General features: G+C 34.1%; 1 long non-coding RNA gene across 1 annotated transcript; it reads left to right on the top strand.

Annotated features, from left to right (window-relative positions):
* The first annotated feature begins 662 nt into the window (after positions 1-662).
* Positions 663-10,851, top strand: LOC127162654 (uncharacterized). The gene is made up of 3 exons (XR_007827407.1): positions 663-754; positions 10,322-10,387; positions 10,483-10,851. It is a non-coding gene; the product is annotated as an uncharacterized LOC127162654 (long non-coding RNA).
* Positions 10,852-16,621: the final 5,770 nt, after the last annotated feature.

The following is a 16,621-nucleotide window of genomic DNA, read 5'->3' on the forward strand; positions in this document are numbered from 1 at the left end:
GCATTTTATCTTTATTTGAATGTGGCAATAGTTTGTCTCAGCAGCTTTGTGAATAGGTTTTAAGAGAAAACTCTTAGGTAAAAACTTTTGCTACTCTTGGTGACAAGATAAAATGTTTTGTGAATACGGGCCCAGATGACTGAAGAGATAAGAACGGCACTAACATAGTGGACTGCACTATTACCACCCACTCTCACACACATTACCACGTATTTTAGTTATCTGCCTCCAGAGATAACACACCCACAATTTTTACAGTATTGCACACTCAACTACTCAACTATGTAATCATATGTATACCATGTATGCTATTGTTTACAGTTATTATTTTAATTCTGTTTATTCTGTTCTCTAACAATTAGGCCACAACTGCAACAAACAAACAAACAAAAAGATGAACAAATAAAAATAAATTGCAGCAAAATTGTAGGTAGGCAGGATTTAAATAACAAGATATGTAGCTTTAAAACCTTCAGCTTTTATTACCCTTTTATTACCCACTGTTAGATAAATGTAAAACAAAATGCAGTTTCATAAATGTCATGTGATTTAATGGAAACCAGTAGCCTATATGCCCTCTGATTGGCTGACATGTAGAGTTATATAACTGGAGTACAATATTTAAGGCCACAACATAGTGTACCATAAAGCACAAGAGCAGAGTAATGACTTACATCGCTCAGGTGATTCAAGAATCCAAGACACATTCAGCAGAGAACCTCCATTTGATGTTTGGACTCCAGATTCACTCCAGGTTTGCCAGATTTGACTTTGTTACATTATGAACAGAAGTGCTCTAATGTGGTGAGTTACAGCCATGTCAGTTTAACTAATTTAAAAGGTGATACAGGGGTGACTCTTCACCCCACTGAGATGACAAAAGAAGTTTACAGAATATTTACAGGAGAGGGGAAAAAAAGAAAAACAATGTTAAAGTAAAATGAAAATCACCTCAAACTAATTTGTCATCATTTTAATTTATGCTAATTTATGCGATTTCATGTTTTCCTTTACATTTGGAGTGTTCCAAGCTGTTTGTGCATATATATGTGACTGTGTTGGTGATGGTGGAATGATGTACACAGAGTCAGGTAGCTGGTCACTCAGAGCTTCTTTTTTATTGTCCTGCATAGACACATCTGGGATAAACAGGACCAAAGGTTGGTTAAATTGTAGCTCGAAGATGATGCATTCAGCAGCAAGGCTTCCTGAGACTGCTGCCGATTACATAGCACCGCCCCCCTAATATAATAAACGTAATTGGCGCAGCGCAACAACCAATGGCAAGTTTTCCCAATTTACGCATGAATTTAACAACCATTTATTTGAACTCCATTACATATACGATCTGCAAAAGTAGCAAAGATTAAAGTCTCAAACCCAAAGAGATATTCTTTATAAAAATTAAGACTCAGCCACGCCTTCCTAAAACTCTATCAAGCATGCCACAGTGTGGGAAGATTGTATGAGCAAAGAAACTTTTATTCTCGCTGTAGTACTGTTGCAGCCACTGCCATGTTGTGGAGACGCTGTGTGTTTCATTGTTAAAGTACTTTGTTTGGCCTTCCAAATAAATATACAGCTACAAATCAGTAGTTAAGTTATATTTACAACACTGTTCCAGAATAGTACAACGTAAATATTCGAGTACGTTTTTTTTTTTTTTCATATTTAAAGAATTTGCTACTGCCTATTCAAATGTGAGTTTTGAGCAGTGTAGAGTAGTGTTTGTTTCTGCAATCACAAATGCAGACATGGTGTTATGATTACGTGGCACAAGGCAATTCCAGGTTTAGATTTAATTTAATTTTTTCCTCTCGAAAATCCTTTCTGGTTTGATTACACTTTTTTATGTATCCAGTAGCTTTAAATTTGAATGTGATATAAAAATTGACAGTTCAGCTCACAAAACAGGAAATATACCCCGAATAACAAAACATATACCTCAAGTTTCAAACTTTCAGATAATAAACCACTTATCTGTAAACTAAAACATCCCAATGCAATGAACAGCAAAGAAATACAATACAACTGTCGATATAGAAAAACAGTGATTAATAGTTTCCATGCACACCCTGTGTTTAGTGATCAATAGTTTCAAAAGTTTTTTTTTTTTTTTTCCAAACATCAGTCTTTGGATTCAAAAGAAGAAACAATTGTCCATACCGTAATACATTTTTAGAGACAGAAGAAGACATATTCTGATGATTGCTGTGTACAGAATTTTCCAAACTCAACGGAACGACAAGTTTTATTCCAACATAAAGCGATCTGAGAAAGCGGTGGCTGGTAATCATACGTGATTGTTTCACCACAGGGTGTCAGTGCTCTACACTAGTGGCCTAATCGCAGTTGCAGTGTTTGTGAGATCTGATTAATAAGATCATAATGAACCTTTATTTATCTGTATTAAATATGTTAATCACTATTCTGTGTTATATTCTGTGTCATCATTTCACTGTATGTAGTGTAATGCCAAAATATGAATATTCAAAGTAGTCGCACTGTCAGCGTGTTACTGTTAAAAATATTTAAATGTTTAACATCACTAAATAAGGCAGTCACCGCACATTCATTCAGCCATTTTAAACAATGGAATAAACAGTAGGGGTTCGGAATAAGAGCACCAACGCACACAAACAAATTAGCCAATGGTTTTACTACAAATAAAACCAAAAATTGCAATTGAAGTTAAACCATATAACCACAAATTAGCTCGGGTTTTACTACACTGACCATAGTTTAACGATGGTAGGCTATTTAAATTGTGTTGTTATACAAAAGGTAAAAATGGAAAAAATAGTAAAACCATGGTTAATTTTTGTAAAGGTGTTTATCAGTCAAACTCATTTAAAACTGTACATTCAACAGGCATGAAATATGATCAGTAAAAGAAAAATATTGTTCATGACAATGAGGCAGATTAGTGGGGAAATGTTTATTTCTTATTCAGAACGCACATACTGTAGAGAAATATATTTATAGTAACATTTCAGCAGGTTGAAGATAATTCATGTTAACGCAAAAAATATGATTAATTGTTTGTTTTTTGTTTTTAAAGAAATGCCAGCCCTAAAATTGTATTAATATTCTGCGTTTTCATTAGAAACTGTCTGTATGTAGGTGTGCTGAACGCTAAACGGAAAGTCCTGAGCCATAATAAGTAGAACGCGGAAGTAGTTGTGCAAGTAGTCCGTTCGCTCTGTCGTCCAGCACAGGTGTTTTCCTTCGTGTTCCAGGAAATTAAGCAATGACGTTGCTGAAATTCCTCTGCATTTAACTTCTATAAAGACTCGGTGGGCCACTCGATGTATGATACAACGACAAAATAAAGCGCACAGTTTCATCAAATTAATTATTAATTTGTTTAGTTATATAATTTATCATTTGAATAAGAGAACAACACCAATAAACTTGGGTTAATCATAAAAAAAAATGTATTCGTCATATCATAGTTCCGATTTTTTTCATGAAATGGGCAGACTAGAATAATAACAACACAGTAGCGAACAATAAATGATTAAAAAATTGCAAAACAAAAATTAATAATTAATTTTTATTAATTTATTTAATAATATTTTCTTACAACAGGGGATTGTAAATAACATTAACATTTTATTTACACAGGGGATTGTAATTTTATTGAAAATCAGTGTTGGGAAGGTTACTTTGGAAATGTAATAGGTTACAGATTACAAGTTACTATATTTAAAATGTAATAAGTAGTGTAACTTTTCAATTACTTTATTAAAGTAATGTAACTTATTACATTTGATTACTTTTTGATTACTTTTCTAAATTTCTAATATTTTTTAACTGTTAATCATTTTGAAATATTTAAACCAGGCAAAGTTAACCTTACAGTAGCATTCAACACTGATTACTGTCAGACTTTTAAAATCATTTTTAAAATCTTTATTTTGCAAATAACAGCTGGCTGGATGTACATTATCCCACTTATTACACAGCTGTAAAAGTAAATAATTGGACATGAAACGCTGATCTGAGTTGAAATATTTGAATGCAAAGCTTTCATGAAGAAATCAGTTGCTAGCAAGAGCCAAGTTGACAGAATTAAGAAATTGTACACATAATATTGAACTGAGTTTTAATATGTTATTAGCTAACCAAACGCAAAGCTTCCATCAAGAAAAACTATCAAGGATATATTGCTGACTTAAGGTGCCCGGATGAGTCTGTGTTATTAGCTATTACCAGTTGTTATTGAGGAATAACATACCTTGGAATGTCATGACTGACCAAACAGAATCAAGCATTTCACAGAGCTGTGTAATCATTGAATTTAAAGCACAGCCACCACAAATTCAGACTTATCACCTCTTATTTATTTTGAGATCATTGTGAGGTTAAATACAGATTTAAAATCATAACAAGAAATAGTTTAATAGCTATGATACTAGTTTTGAAATCAAATGGGAGGAGAATGTCTAACAATGCCTTAACAACAATAAAAAAAATAAGTCTATCATAAACCCAAATAGGCAATAAAACGTCTCCATTTTTTCTATTTTTTTTTTTAAACTGCTGTAACTTGTTGTTTTATTTTAGGAAAATGCCAGTTCTGGCTACTCGAATCTGTCATTGGTCAGCTGTCAAAAAAATTCGATGTAACCCCTTTGTAATCATTAACTGTCAGAAAAGCTGAACTTTTTCCAACCTGAAAAGACGCTCTGAGCTGCAGAAAATCACGCACAGCTGCATCCACTTACCATCAAAATATATATACGCTCATGACTTTTTTCGAGGTTGCATACGGATTTCTAGAAAAGACCTGTTCCCTCGTTTACTCCATAGAATTATAATGTAAAACAGACGCTGGCAGTTTGAAAAAAGACGCCAAGTGTGAACACAGCCTTAAGATTGAGAAGCTCCCCGCTAATACGATTACAATAAAGAAGCTTCAATTTGAACATACTGTTGTCTGCCTTTGCTCCTGTTATGACATTAACATTTTCAAAAGTAACTGTAATTTAACTACACATTTTTTTTCTCAGTAACTGTAACTAATTACAATTACATTTTTTTTGTAATTAAATTACGTAATTCCGTTACATGTAACTTACTCCCCATCGCTTTTGAAAATCGATTAGACTATATGTACATTTAAAAAAAACAGCCATAAATAAAATTTACCCTGTGGCCGTTCTAGTGTTAAAATAGCCGTGAACTTTAAAAAAAAAAAAAAAAAAAAAAAACAGGACACAAACATAGTTGATGACTACAAATAATATTTTTATGACTCCAGTCATATCTTGTAAAGACAGTGGCATAATACAGTGACATTTTTAGCTATATCAAAATAGTATTCATGTACATGGTCAATTTTACCCATTGGTGTTTTTAGGTATACACCGACCTCTAGCGGTTGAGTTTAAAATATTCTAGCTGAGCCCCCCAGGGTGAGTTTTTTTTTTTTTTTTTTTTTTCTCTAGGCGACCTTTGTTTTATAACCTATCGCCTTACTGTTTCCATGGCGACGCGTCATGCTTGTCACATGACACAACACAGCCACAATAGAGCATGGATTGATTTTATTTCATTTTTTTTAAATTATTATTATTATTAATATTCACAAACCTGCTCGCTAGATTGTGAAATATCTTATATTCCGATTCTGAAATATGCGCAAGTAAATGTATTTGGAAGTTTAAACACTTTTATTATGACCGTGTTAGTTGATCTACAGTAGTCAAGATTTGAAGTGGATCAAAAAAGTTCATCAAAGTTGTCCTAAGACAAGAATGGGTATTGTTTTGGTTGTTTTGGACAACTTTGATGAAAGGTTTTGATCCACTTCAAATGTTGACTACTATATACCGGGTGATGGGCGCACCATGTTAGTTCACGCAGAATCTGAGCTGTGGGATTTACAGCCTGCAAATTCATCCTCTTCTCCCGAAAGACATTAAAATAAGTCTCCGGTGAACTTGGAGAAGAGCAGATTAAACTTTTTACTGACCTATACACAGTGTTGGGCAAGTTACTTCCAAAATGTAATACATTATATATTACTAGTTACTGTCTTTTAAAAGTAATTATTCACATTACAATATTACTTTCTCTGAATTGTAATGCGTTACACTACTTTTGAGTTACTTTCACCAAAATATCCACAGAAGTATGACTAAGCATTATAAAATACCAAAATGTAGTTTATTGCTGCTCATTATAGTGGAGGGTAATGAAGTAGGTCAATATAGCATAAATTATAAAAGCATATTTAGATAGGCTACCGGTATGTAAGTCTACATTAGCGCTACTTGTAGTTTAGGTTAAACATGAATAAGCACAAAATTATTACATTTATAAATAAAGCCGGTAAATAAAGCAAATTGTTATAATGTTCAACAGGGGCGATTCTAGGATTTTCACTTTAGGGGGGCTCAGCCCCCAATGAGGGTATAATAACAAAAATTAAATAAATAAATAAATAAAATAAAAAATGTTTGACTAATAGGGGTGGTATATTATACTTATTGCAATATTCCACTGTATTGTATAGATAGGTATAACATTTGATTACTGAATAAGCCAAATACAAGTCTTTCTGATCTCACACACGTTTACTGTACAAACACAACATTTTACTGTTTGCATTTCTAGTACAAGCCTCTTTCCTTAGCTGAAGTATGCAAACCTCTGCCACATGCACTAGAAACAATTGAAAGTTACATTTTCAAATGAAAATGGCAACAGGATAGTTTTATAAAGTATGCGTTAATGTGCTTCATTTTCGCTGGAGGAAACAGCTGTGGTGTGATGAGGGGTGAACACAGCGAAAACGTAGGCTACAGTAGATGCGTCATATTCTGAGTTTGCATTTCACTGTTTTTGTACTGAATCTGTTTTTGTGAGTGAGATGAATTAATGCATGTAATATTATTACGTAACTTGTGTTACTTGTAATGCGTTACCCCCAACACTGCCTATACAATGTGTGTATGATATTATTAAAACATGCCGTTAGATTATATTTGTAGGATCATCATTGCCGCTTCCATAGACATCAGCGTGTATTTTTACAAACTATAAATGTTATAGCTATGTATATTTGCTAGTACTTATGTGTATTTAAATGTCTGGAACCTGAAATAAGCATTATATGGTTGAAAACACTTAATAGTTGTGATAATATGACAGGAGATCAGCGTGTCTGATCTGGTTTAGCGCCAGCGCAGATTTGAATTCAGCAGCTGATCAGGTGATGCGCTCAACGTTCTAATCACACGGGTGTAATCGTATGCTTCAGGGACCAGCCAAGAATGATCACACCGGTGTGATTGTACACGTCAAAGGGTTAAGTGTTAAACAGCTTGCCTGCGGGAAATGATGTTGGCTGTTATGTGACGGCAGTTTTAAGTATTTTACATCATAGCTCGTATGTTTATCATGAAGTTGAATTCAGTTATTTATTAGTCAGTTAATTATTGATGCTTTTCTTTCAGTCTTGAATGACATGAAGCTTCTATAACACATTTGTATCCAGTATAGATAGGGTTATTCCTATAGCAGGGAAAGCCTTGTTTCTCTGGCATTTTCAAAGGGACGTAAAATATAATATTGTGGCTTGGCTTACTACACAGTATAATGAAATGCAGTTTTAAACATCTTTTACTGTACCAATTTTTATGGCCCTTATACAGTCATGTGAAAGTTAGGACACCCTATTGAATTTCATGGTTTTCTGTATCAGGTCCTTGGCAGGTCTTAAAATTTGGAAAATAAATCCTCAGATAAATGTCATCACAGGACATATCACACAGTGTCATTATTTATTTAAGAAAAATACAGCCAAGATCGAAAGGCCATGTGTGACAAAGTTAGGACACCCTATGAGTCAGTTACCTGTAGATCCACTTTTAGCAGCAATAACTTGAAGCATTCATTTTCTGTGTGACTTTATCAGTCTCTCACATCGTTCTGGAGGAATTTGGACCACTCTTCTTTTCAACGTTGCTCCAGTTTATTGAGGTTTGTGGCCATTTGTTTATGCACAGCTCTCAACACAGCACTTGAGTCAGAATGACTCTGGACTTTGACTGGGCTGTCGCAACACCTTGATTCTTTTCTTTTCAGCCATTCTGTTGTAGATTTGCTGGTGGGCTTGGGATCATTGTCCTGTTGCATGACCCAATTTTGTCCCAACTTTAGATGTCAGACAGGTGCCCTCACATTTGGCTCTACAATACTTTGATATACAGAGGAGTTGATGGCCAACTCAATGACTGTGAGGTGCCCAGGACTTGTGGCTATAAATCAAGCCCAAAATGATCAGTCCTCCTCCAGCATGTTTGTCTTTTGGTATGAGGTGTTTGTGCTGATATGCTCTTTAGGTTTTCACCAAACTTGGCGCTGTGCATTATGGCCAAACATCTCCACTTTGCTCTTGTCTGTTCAAAGGACATTATTCTAGAAGACTTGTATTTTGTTCAGATGCAACTTTGCAGACCTAAACTGTGCTGCAATGTTTTTTTTTTTAGATAGAAGAGGCTTTCTTCTGCCAAGCCTTCCGAACATGCCATTTTTGTCCCATATTTTTCTAATGGTATTGTCATGAACTTTATCATTTAACATGTTAACTGAGGCCTGTAGAGTCTGAGCTGTAGTTCTTGGGTTGTCTGCCGTTTCTCTGAGCTTTACACCGTCTGATCTTGCGGTGAATTTTCTGGGACATCCACTCCTGGAAGGAGAGGTGTCTGTTTTAAATGTCTTCCACTTGTGAATAAACTTCAAATTGTTTGGAAATGGCCGTATTACTCTTTTCAGATTGATGGCAGCAACAATTGCTTCTCTAAGATGATTGCTGATGTCTTACCTCCTTGGTATTGTGTTAACGCACACCTGAAGGCTCCAGACCAGCAAACTGCCAAAGCTTATGCTTTTATAGAGGCGCTCAGACTTGCCGATGATCAGTTAATCAAAGGTATTTGATTATCAGTGCTTGACTGTGATTTACCCTCTTAATTCCAATGTTAACAGTAAGGGTGTCCTAACTTTGACACATTTTAGCTTTATTTTTGTTCAGTAAATAACAACACGGTGCAATTTCCCATGTGTTTTTGTTCATCTGAGGTTTTATTTTCAAAATTTTAAGACCAGCCAAGGACCAGTTTTTTTTAAATGATGTCCTGATACGGAAAACCATGGAATTTAATAGGGTGTCCAAAATTTTCACATCACTGTATTTCCTATTTGAGCAGATGCTGATGAATGTATTTCAAGATGAAACCGCCCTGATTGTAAAGCGAAACGTGATTGGTTATAGCAAAGTGAGGCTGTTATCTGATTGGCTTGAGTAAACGGTGGGTGGAGTCCACGCATTTGTGGATTGTCAACATATTGACACTAGAAATGTTTCAAAATGCAAAAAATGCTCACAGCGATCCACAAATGCGTGCAGTGATCCACCAAGCAGAGCGCTGCATCCAGAACAAAAATGAAACTGTCACAAATCTTTTGCATTTTATTGTGCACAGACAAGTAGCCTACCCACTTTAGCTACAGCGATCTATCACACCACATTAAAGAGTGCCAAAATAATATTTATTGTTTGAATTTCCAAATGAAATGGACAGAATTTGAAATCTGAGACTTTGTTTCATATTAAAAATAACAAAGCACAGAGCTTAGTCTATTGCGATTTATTGGATGGGAGGCACACTATGTACTGTTCATTCATCAACTGAAAACAGCATAGACCAAAAGATCGATTGGGATTTAAGAATCCATTTTGGTTAATTACAATAAGAATCTACAAATTGTTTTTTTTTTTTGTTTGTTTTTTTTTGTTTTTTTTTACTGAGCCCAAGCGTATTTTGTTGTTTTTAAACACTGTGCTGTCTTTCTGTAGGTTCATGATTAAAAATGAAAATGTGAAGAAATATAAAAGCAATTAAATGTGTTATTATAATTTAAATATTAAAATAAAAATTAAAATTATGGGTAATAATAGATTATGACGTAATATTTACGACCCTGTCCGGACAATGTTAAAGTCTAACGCAACCTCTGATACCCACATGTATAACACTAGCACAAGACATCAGACATGAACTCTGTGCATTCTCATCAGTAAGCTTGTTGTACTTTGTCTAGTTTTGATGTGTTTTATACACTCAATGTTGTTGTTTAATCAAATTTGGTAAACTTTTTCCTTTTCCTTTTTCCTTCACCCTTTATGCCAATGTTGGTCAAAACAAGAATTTGTTAAACCAAATAAGTCTCCTTAATATTCTTAAGAGGGATAAGTGTGGGGAACCTGAAGTTTTAAATGTCAAATTGTAACACTGTCTCTTTAAAGGAGGGGGAAAGGAGCTGTAAACCTGATTCTATGAGATGACCAGATGACCCATGTTTAGCAACATGGGTAAGAAATGTAAATTACAATTACTAGTGAGCATAAGATGTTTCCATGATGATTACATTTAATGATGATAATTATTATTTCTTTAATTGTTGCAGTGCCAGAAGGAGCAGCAAAAGAAAAAAAGTCTGCCCAACAATCACCACTTCCAGCAAAAACATGGAAACAAACACCAACAATAACAATAGCGCTGACAGTGACAATCTTTGCAGTAATAGTAGATATAGCAGGAACAACAAGAATAACTGAAGCACTGGTAGGAGCATCAGTAGGAGCAGCAGCAGGAGTAAGCATTTTACAATTGCTATGGGAAGCAGAAGCAAAAACAGGAGCAGTAGCAGTTGCAGGTGGCATAGCAGGAACAGCAGCAGCAATATTGCGTTCACTGGCAGCATCACAATCACTAACTGCATCAGCAGTAGCTGCAGCGACGGCAGGAGCTGCAACAGCAGCAGCAGCAAAAACACAATTACAGTGGGTAATACATAAAATACAGTGTGCAATAGATAACCTACAGCTGGCAGAACCCATAGTAAAATCAGCCTCACGTGCAGAATCAACAGCATCAGAAGGAGCTTTACAGGCTGGTCCAGCAGTATCAAGTGAAGCGATTGGATTATTTGGAGGATTACTGGAAGGAGGAGTAGAATCAGCAGCTTTTGGATCACAAGATCTAGGACAATCACAGACAATCATAGCAGCTAAAGTGGTAAGAGTGCAGAATTCACAGAAAATAACTATGCTATTGTTGTTGGCTTAACATAAGCTACATCCAACTACATAAAGCTCAGACCTATCTATGATAAAAAAAAAAAACAAAAAAAACCCCTGAAATGTAAACATTTAGTGTTTTAGTTTTTGTGTACTCATTCCTCATTACAGTGCTTTGTTCACGCACAAAGAAATTCTTAAACATGAAAAAAACATTGTGCACAGTGTAACTCACTACACTACCAAAATTTTGACTTCAATACGATACCTGACTAAAATATCACGATACTACTACTGAACCGATACTATGAAAAAAACATAGAACAATAGGAAAAGTAATTGAATAATAGATGATTCAAATGGAGATCATAGTTATTTTATCTATTAACCCCCCCCTTTAAAAAGTGGCCAGTGCCACTACATAGGATTACGGTGAACAACTACTGAGCCTACAGGTACGTAGAGATCTTTGCTATATTGGCAAGTTAGCTTAAAGGATAAAGCCAAATTTCATGATATAATAATTTTATTTTACAACAATAATTTATATCATGACATAGTCATTTTTTGTTATTTTATCTTTGTTATTAATAATAAGAACCTAGATTCAAGTAACAAACTAAAGGACAACTACAATAAAATAAAGACACAAATTAAATAAAGTGGGCCCTATGAAATCTGTTTTATTTTTTCCTAAATTCTATTTACATTTTTCTAGACTCTATTTTAATGGTTACATTAAAAAATATATATGAAAAAGCTTGTCTAATTAATTGAAATCATGAAACTTGCAGAATTTAACAGCAGTTTATTAAAAGTTTAACAAAAATTACACGTTTTTAAGGCCCTATGAAATACGTTTTAATAATTTTTTTTTAAATTCAGTTTTGTTTGTGAATCTCTGTTTTCCATTAATTTTCTGGATTCTATTTTGTTTCATAATCAAAAGTCTAATGTATTAAGGATAATTAGATTTGATGAATAGTGAATTTAATGTCATGTATTTACAATTTTCTGGTAAATACATTCTGGTAAATATATTTTTCTGGTAAATATTCCTTAAACATTGTTTTAATAATATATTTATTATTAGTAGTAGTACTATCTTTTTATTAAGTAATATATTAATATATTTCTGACTATCAAGTTAACCAAACTTTTATTTTGACGGGTTGCTGTGAAGACCTTTAGAGTCTTCATCATATGACGACAGTTTTCCGCAAAAGAAATGGCAAAACCTCAGAGCAGTTCTAGAAATTATGTTTATGTGTTCATGTGCTCATATATTGAGGTGGCAGAGGCTGAAAACACAGCGAGAGTCACGTGCATATGTGTAGTAAAAACTGCGTGTCTGCGCCATTCACTAACACAGAGACGCAGAAATACAGCTCTTATTAAAATGCATTCTTAAATTACTGGTACTACTAAAACTACTGGGTAGTCGCCACCATGTTTTAGGACACGTGTACAATGACAATAAATACAAATCACTAGAGGAAAAAACTACTGTATTTGCGTTAATATTTTTAAGAGCTGCTTGCACTTGCTTAGAATAAATGTGCTAATATTGGAATCCATTGCGTTAATTCGAGCACTCAGTCGTGTGGCCAGAACGTGACACATACACACTCACAGAAATCATACGGACGCCTTCTACTGTACCACACACAGGACAGAATTCATTTCTCTTTTGCAGTTTAGGTGGCACTGATATATCTGCCAGATAAAATAAACACACCATAGCTTGATCTCAGCCAGTTGATCGTGTAAGTGAACCAGCGCTCTGCACATTTTGTGTGTATCTCAGATGTCTGTTCTATTCAGAAGTAAGTGCCCTGCGAACTTGAAATATTCCGCCCTGATTGCAGTTCGAAGACAGCGTATATGGTCCGTTCAACGAGCATTAAAGTGTGCAAGACATGAATTTAAATTCTATTTATTTACAGAGGTACGTTATGTCACGCTTCTCTAGTAAGTTCAGTCTGAGTGTGAAGATGATGCAGGTGGTGGCGTAGTGCAAATCCATGAATGAATATTCCCAAGTAAAGTAAACTACAACTGATTTCCCCTGCTCAGGGAGTGGGGAGCAATAAACATTGTGTAGAGACCATGCTAATCGGAACACAGTTCAGTCATGGAGCTCTCTTTGAACTAGCTGGTTACATGAATCAGGTTAAATAAGAGAGACATGCAATATATGCAGAGCGACGGTATGTGAGGAATGGAACTGAGAAACGCTGATGTATTTAATCATATGTCATATCGCCCTAATTTCACTGAGGGATAAAGTTCAATAAGTTTTACTGGACTTAAATTGAACAAATACACGATTTCTTACAAAGAGCTGCTGAACAGTAACATTTAATCACATGAGTTGCTTTATGAACAACGACAGTGATCGCAACGAGTCATATCACAGATTAAATTACATTTCCAAACATGTTATTCATAGTGTGAGCACTTACAAATTTATGTGGATCGGAAATTATGAATCTGTAATAAATAATAAATACAAACGACAAAGCCAGATTTTGAAGTTGATTATTTTCATTGAGCTGCTTTCGCCATTGGGTTGTTTCAAGCTGAAAAGTATAAAATTGCGCTTCATTTTAGATCCGTTCTCCACTCCGGTCATGACAGCAGATATGGCAGTTCATGTCACAGCAAGCGTTATCCATTCTAATGTGTTTTTAAATGTACAATATAAATTTTAACATCTACCTCCACTATTACTCAGTCTAGACTGTAGTGTCTGTGTCCAAAAATCCCAGAATGCCGTGCGTTGCTGACGTCACATTCCCATACTCTATATCCTGCAACATTACAAAATCACATTTGCTTACAAAAAGATGTGATTGCTAGTCAGTATTGGGTAAGACAGCGCACAAAGTGAACACAATGGTAATCCATACAATTGCAGTTGATGAATAAATGTCTTCTTAACCTACAGCATAGACCAGTGGTTCTCAACCTTTTTTGGGCCAGCGCCCCCCTACCCATTATCCAGGTCCCTCACCCCCCCCATCAAATAAATCATCGTCAGATTGTCCTCACTGAATATTAAAGTTGATTATTTTTATTTTGTGTTTATAGTGAGGACTGTTATTATATTTACAGTAATTCAAATGTTTGGGGTCATTATGATTTTTTGGAAATTACTTTATTTCAAGGATGCATTGAATTGATTAAGAAAGACAGTGAAGTACTTTTTTACGGTAAATTATTTTAAAATAAGTGTAATAACATTAATAGTTAAACAGAGTTTTTAAGCATGTTGGTGGCTTTCATTGCTACAGCTTCAGTTTTGTTGAGATGCGGATATATCTTGACTAAATAAAAATGACACTGGACATTGTTATTTTGGTGAGTAAATACCACATTTACTCATTCAAATGGAAGAAATGTAAACCCAACTTTACTATATTTCATAGATTTTGTGAGAATATTTCAAAGTTTACTTAAAAAAAACTAAGTACAACTCTAATTCTAGAAAAGTTGGGACATCTTGTAAAATGATAAAATCTGATTTGTTCATTCTATTTAACTTTTATTTAATTGACAAAAATACAAAGAAAAGATTTCCAAAGTTAAATGTATTTTGTAAATACAAGCATATTTATTTATAAAATATTTATATGAAGTATGCATCTCACTCCAAAAAAGTTGGGATAGAGGCAAAATAAAAGTGAAAAGGTTATAGAATAACCAAATAAACTGCTTTGAAACACAGCAAGCAGGTGAATTGGTAATAGGTGAGGGTATCATGTTTGGCTATAAATGGAGCTTCTCAGTCCTCACAAGCAAAGCTGGATTATGGCTCAAAATTTGTTTATATTAACAAAATAAAACTAAAGTTGGCCGGTGAAAACATTGGATTTTTTAAAGTCAATTAAATAAAGGCTAAACAGAACAGATTACATATTCTTAATTTTATGGCATTTCACAAAATGACCCAACTTTTAATAGGGGTTGTAGAAAGATGGGAAACATATGCTCCTCATTTTCAAAATAGTGACTATTTTAGTGCTGTCCTGATTTTTATATATGTTACAGTCAATTAACTTTCAAATCTTGCTTTTTTGTCAGTGTGTTGTGTCAGCTATAATAATAATAAGAAGAAATGTTTCTTAAACAACAATCAGCATATTTTCTGAAAGATCATGTGACACTGAAAGCTGTAGTAATATACTGTAGCTTAGCATGAGAAGAAAACACATTTTAAAATATATACTTTTTAATAGTTTTTTAAAAACAAACAAATGCAAACTTTTTTATGAACCCATTAACAAATCATACTGACCTTTTTTAATGGTAGTGTATATTATAGGCTACATTTTAAAGCATGTATCTTAATCCCCAAAACAGCTCATACATAATTTTATTATTTTTTTAATGTCATTAAATGGCACATGACATGCATCACATTTTGATTTATCATTAGAAGTATCATTATCATTAGAAACAAAAAAAGGGAGCAAAAAAGCCATGTGGATATAAATTAGGCTATAATTGTGAGCTTTGTATAAACCGCAGCCAATCAGCAAACAAAAAGTATTAATATAAATTCTTCTAAACAAGAAAAAACATCTCTTGCTTTATCATGTCTAAATGCTTGCTATTGTTATAGCTTTCAGTTATAAACTGCTGCCATTTTTTTGTACACTGTAATGGATTATAAGATAACTAACAAACTAGTACTACTTATTTATATGGTGAAATGTTGTGTAAGAAAAGTGGTATGACTGCAGTGTGTGCCTAAAATGTCTGTCTAGTTTAAACCTCAGATCAGATTTGTGTCTAATTATTTTGACACGAAACATCTAAACAATCTATCAAGCAGCTGTGTAATTACTGATATAATGTAATACATCCAGCCAGTTGTTATCGCAAAATAAAGACATATATTATCCCTTACTTATAATCTTAATTCAACTGATAAAGGATTTTGAAAGTCTGACAGCAATCAGTGTTGAGTGCTACTGTAAGGTTAACTCTGCCTGGTTTAAATGTTTCAAATATTAGAAATTTAGAAAAGTAATCAAAACATAATCAAAAGTAATAAGTTACATTACTTTAATAAAGTAATTGAAAAGTTACACTACTTATTACATTTTAAATCAAGTAATTTGTAATCTGTAACCTATTACATTTCCAAAGTAACCTTCCCAACACTGTACCTTCATCCATGAATCTCCACAGACAAATGAATCTGCTAAGATAGATGGTTCTTTACAAAGAGATGAATCTCCTAAGATACACAGATGCCTGCAAACAGATGGATCTCCTAAAACAGATGAATCTCCTAAGACAGAAAGATCTCTACAAACAGATGAATCTCCTAAGACAGAGAGATCTCTACAAACAGATGAATCTCCTAAGACAGAGAGATCTCTACAAACAGACAAATCTCCTAAGACAGAGAGATCTCTACAAACAGACAAATCTCCTAAGACAGAGAGATCTCTACAAACAGACGAATCTCCTAAGACAGAGAGATCTCTACAAACAGATGAATCTCCTAAGACA

Source organism: Labeo rohita, chromosome 3, assembly GCF_022985175.1.
Source record: "Labeo rohita strain BAU-BD-2019 chromosome 3, IGBB_LRoh.1.0, whole genome shotgun sequence".
Classification (NCBI taxonomy): domain Eukaryota; kingdom Metazoa; phylum Chordata; class Actinopteri; order Cypriniformes; family Cyprinidae; genus Labeo; species Labeo rohita.